General features: G+C 35.2%; 1 non-coding gene across 1 annotated transcript; it reads left to right on the top strand.

Annotated features, from left to right (window-relative positions):
- The first annotated feature begins 390 nt into the window (after positions 1-390).
- On the top strand, positions 391-464 carry Trnan-guu. The gene has a single exon. It is a non-coding gene; the product is annotated as a tRNA-Asn (tRNA).
- Positions 465-7,297: the final 6,833 nt, after the last annotated feature.

Genomic DNA, 7,297 nt, shown 5'->3' with positions numbered 1-7,297 from the left:
GCTCACATCCAATTCACTCTCTGAAGACACTAACGGTGTCGTATATCTTCGAAAACAAATATTACAAACAGCTGTTTCGTATTCCAAAACTTCGCTGATCTTTAACTGCAATACCCGTAATGAGTTCAAACCATTTCATTAAGGCTTCATAAAAGTACATTCCATTTAAAGCATTGATGGCATTATTTAACCGTCTCCAAATCAGTTTAGTCATCGGAAAAACCAAGAACAGTTTTTTACACTCATTTACAATAACAATATTAAATAGTTTCAAGAATTGTCATAAATAATTAACGGATTATTTTCGAAACTTGTGATAATCTACAAATAATTTATGCTGACTTTTTTCTGCATTTTGAAATTTGCTACTTCAACCCATTAAAACRCATYGCCTCCGTGGCGCAATTGGCTAGCGCGTTCGGCTGTTAACCGAAAGGTTGGTGGTTCGAGCCCACCCGGGGGCGAGTAAAATTTTTGTTTATTTATTTAAATTATTACTTTTTTAATTATTCTGAAATATATTACGGCAATAAACGCATATACATTAGAATGGATTAAAAAGAGCGATTATATTTTTGCTTGGCACGCTCTAAAATTGGTTCTTAGACAACGGATATCAGAGAGAGATTTCCGACAGACAGGCTTAACATTAAGGGGTTACATGAGTTTCCTCGGGTGAGAAGATACTTTTTTCAACAATATTTTTCACATATAAAATTTMATATTTTATTAGAATTTTGTTACAAGCATACATGTGAAATTTTTGGAWAAAAMTATTTTARAGTYGGCCATTGTGACGCCATTTCAGGTGACCTCTMGGAAAAAAGATGCGGCCGCGTTGGCAAAATAACTCCTTACAGGATCATCGAAAGAGGAAAAATACCTTAACTTAGAACTTCGACGAAAGAAAAAGAGCTGAAAATTTTTTTTTACAAAACAATTTAAATTTCAGTGAAAATTTCAAAACATTGTTTTTTTTTTTAAATAGTTGTAATCGAAAAAAAAATCCTTCGTACAAGTCTTTAAGAATTGTATCTCAAAGACCTGTGCAAAATTCCAGGAAGATCCGTTGAGTAATTCTCGAGAACAGACTTTTCTTGCCAACAGACTTCAGTTTCGAAAAAAACGCCTTTAAAGACGGCGCACTTAGCTTAGCTAGCTTCGAGCGCACAATTTAACAAGGCTGTGTGTATCTCCGAAACTATTRCTCAGATCAACTTGAAATTTTAAGACAATATTGTAAAGAAGTTGTAAAATTTAATAAGGYAATAAAAGAGTACGTTTTTGAAAACCCGTAAAACCATGTAACCCTAAATTCTCATAAAAATTTAGAAAGCRTAAACCAAACTTAGAGATCTCAATATAACTCAAGGCTAATCTTCTCCWGATAGGCAAATATATCGATAGGAGCTCCCCAAATAAAAGTGGACGTTCTGAATATGAAAGCTGAAAATATTATCAAAACAAGTTTTGAAATACAGAACTTAAGTTAACCTTATATAGCAACACATTATTCGAAAACCTCAACCTCGCCAARCAAAAATTGTTCAGTTTGAATCAACTTTCCTCATTTATGGCTCATTAATTCATTAATAAAATCAAACAAATCGTGCAATTAACAAACAATAAAACAAACAAAGCGCAAAAGTGAAAGTTGAACATAAGGGTACTTTTGTAAACATAGACATTAATTAAGTAATAAGTAAAAGTAATGAAGGCGAAAATCAACAAAGAGTTCCCAAGTGCAAACATATGTACCGTTAAATTGATAATAATCGAAATTGCAATTATTTAATAACTTTGACCTATTAGCAAAGAACTCCAACAAAAAAAACGCTAATAAAATGCCTAACGAATTAGTAAAAATCAACAATACTAACAAGCAACTGTACAAACAAAAAATATCGAAAAAAATATAAGTCTAAAGCAATACGAAGAAGTTCAGAAGTTACGCAAGTAAAAGTGTGTTTCGAAAAAAAATCAATAAAACAAAAAATATTACCGCTTAATTATACCATCATTAGAGCGCAGCAAACACAAAACTGAACTTGCTGTTGCTCAACCGACATCTAACGGCTGGCTGAGAGTGAGCCATGACTGGAATGAGTTAAGCCAAGTTGACTACAGCTCCTAACCATACTCATACTATCCGTTCCTGGTAAAACGAGCGGCGCATAATTGAACAAGAAGCGTTCGAAAGCGAAAACCCAAAAAGTTGGTAGCATATTTCGAGGCGTAAAAACATAATACAAGCAGAAAACTTCAAGCAGCAACGTTGCAAAGCAAAAAAAAAACACCAATCAGCAACAAAATTTTCGGCGATAAGCAGTAATGAGTGTCCTCGCAAGCTTCTTTGCGGAACTGTTTCTTTTTTTTCCTCTTCAAGTACAAAGCGTGCAAACTTAAGCAAAGTAGTGGAACGTAAAAGTTTTTCTAGACATTATGGAGCAGAAATTTGCTTAACCATTTTTGTATGCGTTTCACTTTCTCGAAATCTTGTGAACAGCGTTAAGGAAAAAGGAAAAAGTTTTGATAATACAAGGAAAATTTTGTAACATTTTGTTAATAATGAAATTTTGCAACTGATGCGATGCGCGGCACTGATAGTAGCATTTAGGCAAGAAGTACGAAGGAGGGGATAGTTATTGGAAGAAAATTTAATAAATGCGTAGCCATGACGCATGTTGTATATTAGAATTACATGGCGAAAATTTTCAAGTAGGTTAGATTGGTTTTTTGGTAGTTGCAAAATACTAGAGAGTTTAAGAATCAATAGAACTTTGGATAATGTCACGAATCTAGAGTGACTTTTGCGCAGCTTCGTACTGGATACTGTAAAAGTTAAACTCCTACTTATCCAGAACCAATCCTGACATATCAAACGTGTGTCCAGCGTGAAACGAGCTCTCATATGACACTAACCACCTCTTTGCATGCCCTGTAACCCTACACATCTGACCCCCTTCTATCCGACATCCTATGGTCCGACTGAGTCGAAACATCACGTTTACTGGGCCTACCGTTGAAGGACTTCGATGACATCTTATCTAATCCTTACATAACGCAACGTAAAAGTTCCAATAATCCGCTATAGATTTCAATCCTAATTCGACCTTTTATAAGAGAATAAAAATGGAATACTATTGATAAGCTCAGCCGAAAAAACGAGGTWTAAATTTGAGGTGAGGTATATAACAAGATTCTTTGAAATATTTTCTTACTATTTAGAATGTCAGTACCTAGAAACCAAAACATGTTTTAAATTCTCGAAACACCATCAGATAGTGCCATCTGTGTATGTGAATCGAAATTTGGCTTAGTCTTAGAGAAGATTTTTAGATTACTGATTAAATACCAAACTGATTGATATTATCTTGCATATATATAAAGAAATATGATATAAGTCATCAAAATTCTGGATTGATCGCGCAAAACATTGCTTAARCTTCCGGAACAAGGATATTCTTCTGAAGTCATTTATAGAAGGTCACGCTAGTGATTAAAGATCTCTGAGCGTCATTCACTTGGGAGTGACCAGAAACGATTCTTTTACATATGCCTCAAGCAGCTCACGACCTCCGGTYCTAGACTAAGTATCTGGGTAGCCAAACAATATTCGTTTGAAGGCGAGCTAAAGTAAGAAGGAAAGGAAACATCTTTTCCCAAGGTTGTGCGCTSGTTTGGGTCCGGCACTTAGAAAACAGTCTGGAAATAAGGATGTTTGTACTAAACTTGATCATTAGAAATCAGGACCAATTAAAAAAGGAAACCACCAGGTTCAAACCGCATACGAGGAAAAATCTATAATTATTGAAATCCGAAAACGAAATGGAAAATAAGAGCACGCTTTTAAAAAATATAGGTGTATATGTGCAACTCTCCAAAACCAATGCAAGTGACAGTGATGTGCCAARTTATGCCATAACTTTCTAGTAATTGTATTTATTAATGTGCGCATAAAAGTATATTTCGCCAAAAGGGCGTATGAGAAAAACGACCGAGTTAAATAAGCAAAGTTGTAGCACAACGGCAGGATTTCAGTGAYGGCATCACGGAAACAAAACACAGCGAAGAGGGAATAACCGGAAGAACCATAACATTAGGCTAGCGAATATTTCCAATAATATTTGGGCATTTCTGTTAACATAATCAAGTTTCGGGAATATAATGAAATCACGAGAATAGCGGGGAAGAGTGAAGCACACGAGCTTGCTGAAGGTAGTAGAAATGCGTAATGAAAGCGAAAATGTATATACAAAAGATAACTGCAAGCAATGAAGAAGAAAATAGCCAAGTAGGCWGGAAAACTTTTGCGGCCGAGCACTTAATGATGGCGCGCTAAATTGAGGAAGTAACGCACAAAGTTGTGGCAACGATGAAAATAAAAGCGAATTTGAGCAAAAAATAGCACTGGAATTGAAACAAAAGAAATTGGTGACAGTATCTAGTATGCATGTATATACTAGTTACACATTACTTTTGCTGATTGTGGCAGAAATTATGGGCAAAAGTTCGAACACTGCCATGTATATATCGATAAATGGAGTGGGGGATAGCTGCACAATGTGTTGCAAAAGGAAGTGCTGAAAATAAAATTTTTTTTTTTTTTTTTTGAGGAAGGGGCGAATGATTTATGTGCCTAGCAGTGCCACTTTTATGCTGTCAGGATTATTAGTAAAATTATTGTGTAATTGACGTGAAGCAGTTGGGCAGACGGATCAAAGATTTGTTACAATTTGTATTAAAGTACGAACATTAAAAACAAATGGCAAAAATAAAAGTTAAGCATTTTTTTTTTTATTGATATCATTACGAAGTAGGTTTGGCAATAAATTCGTTCTTTGCTGATAATTTTTTATACAGAAATTAAACTTTTTGGTTTTTAAAGTCTAAGTGGGTAGTCGAAAAAGTCTTTTCGTATTTCTTCAAATTATTATTTTTTTTATATTTATAATAAACTTTAATGAACCAAATATGTACCAATTTTGATTTTTTTCCGCTAGAGACATTATTCCATCAGTGTAAAACTTTTCTGGTTTCTCGGCGAAAAGCTGCGACAAGTAATTTTCAAAAGCTTCTCTTTAAGCCAACTTTACTACATTAAGGGAGTTYCGCATTGACCGAAGCAACTGGTGGACCGATGGCGCAAAGTCAGGGCTATATGGTGGATGTATCAATACTTCCCAGCCAACCACTCCCAGTTTTTACCGTGTCACCAAAAATGTGTGTGATCTAGGGTTGTCCTGATGGAAGACGAAGCCCTTGCTGTTGATCAATTTTGACCGCTTTTTTCGATTGCTTGTTTCAGTTGCTCATCAGTTGTTGATAGTAAAATGTACAATCAATCGTTCGACCAGAATGGAGCAGCTCATAGTGAAGGATTCTTTTAAAATCCTAGCAAACACTCTACATAACCTTTCGAGGCGTCAATTCTGGCTTTGCGACCATTTGTTGAGCTTCACCACGCTTTGACCAAAATCTTTTTCGCGCATTACTGTCGTATTTGTTCCACTTTTCGTCTCTTGTTACCATTCGCTTCAGAAACGGTTCGATTTCATTTCGTTTCAACAAAGAATAACAGATGCTTATTCGTTCCATTAATTTTTTCACAGACAATTCATGTGATATCCAAACATCGTGCTTGTTTTTGYACCCAACCTCTTTTAAATGGTTCAAAATCGATTGATAATCAATGTGAAGTTCCTTAGCGATGTCTTGGCTGCTTATGTGACGGACCTGGTCAATTTTTTCCACGATTTCAGCGACTTTTTCAACGATAGGTCGACCAGAGCGAAATGAATCCTGCACATCGAAATTTCCAGAAYGAAAGCGAGTGAACCTAGYTGTGATGAACTGATACAGAATCGTCTCCGTAAACTTCACAAATTTAGGGGAGAGACATATATTGCCAAAATACGAAAAGACTTTTTCGACTACCCTTATTAATAGTTATGCTTTTATATTCTTCAATAACCTAAAATTACAAAGTCTCTCGTTCTCCACTCTCCTGATACTAAAAAATCACCTGAATACAACAACGTCCAAACATTTATTTATGAATCATATTCCAACCGAAAGAAAAATTTCTGTACCTATGTTTATATAAACACACAAAAACTGACGCCTGTTTATCCGTCTGCCAACTTTTCTGCCTCTATGCTGATATGCCTGGCCTATGCCGTGGCTATGGCTCCTCTTTAATCCTTTCAGCCTTTAGCAGTGTCAGTCKTTTAACTTTTGCCGCCAGATATGAATATGAAAGCTTCTTTTTGGTTTGCTGTATTGTGTCTCATGCTTAACTCAACAATTTTGCATATCACAACCAAAGTAGCCTTTGACTTTGTCTTCTACTCGTGCCTTCTACTCGTCGTTGCAACTCTGCTCTGCCGTATTTTTGTGGTTAATTTTTGAATAGTGGTTTTCTCATGTAGACTTTTATGACTTTCTATATGGGCGATTTAACTTTGRGATGTCGACAATCTTCACCGCAATTATTCACTTTTAAGTGCAAAATTTATTATTTTCGGCGCATATTGAAGGATTTGCCATTATGTGTCATAAGCAAAGTTTACTGTATGAACTGAAGTTAAGCCTGGAACTAGCTTGTTTTCATTTCCGAAAAAAACTGACTACATATTTACTGAAATGAGAGCTTAAAAGCAGCTCGAATACTGACAGTAAACATAATCAAATAAAAAAAACGCAGAAATTCTCACCCTCATGAGAATTTTAACAAAAGTGTAACCGAAATAACACCACGGAATTCCTGGCAGCCAACCAAGAAACTTTAACTCACTAAAAAATAATAAAAATCCACATTTATCTATGGCAATAATGACTAATGAGTATTTCTAGCAATTACACAAAGATATGCAAAATATTTTGTCTTTCTATATTTTTTGAAAATATTTTATAGTGCAATTACAGCAGCAGCAGCGAAAATAATGGCAAACAAATAAATTGCTACATGCAAATATTCGCACAACAAACCACGAAACCGAAAAATTCAATTAAAATGAAGAGAGAGAAAGCGAGCGAAGTTAAGTGAAGTGACGAAGAAACTTTTTCAATTAAAATGCAGCAACCAAAACAATTCCATGTCATTTATTTATGCAACAAATAGCAATTGCATTGGACAAATATAAAATAATAATTTTTGTGGGCGACTGTGAAAGATTGCAAATTGAGGGAAATGATAAGAAGGATAACAGAAGCTCTGTGTACGAGGAATAGTAAGTGGTTCAGGGAGCTTTAAGGAGGCGCGAGAATTACTGATAGATCAGAAAATATGCTAAGA

This window comes from Bactrocera latifrons, unplaced genomic scaffold (genome assembly GCF_001853355.1).
Source record: "Bactrocera latifrons isolate USDA-ARS-PBARC rearing strain unplaced genomic scaffold, ASM185335v1 scaffold_157, whole genome shotgun sequence".
In the NCBI taxonomy this organism is placed as follows: Eukaryota; Metazoa; Arthropoda; class Insecta; order Diptera; family Tephritidae; genus Bactrocera; species Bactrocera latifrons.
Note: the sequence above shows the minus strand (reverse complement) of the source record. Positions and strands in the feature narration are given on the sequence as shown.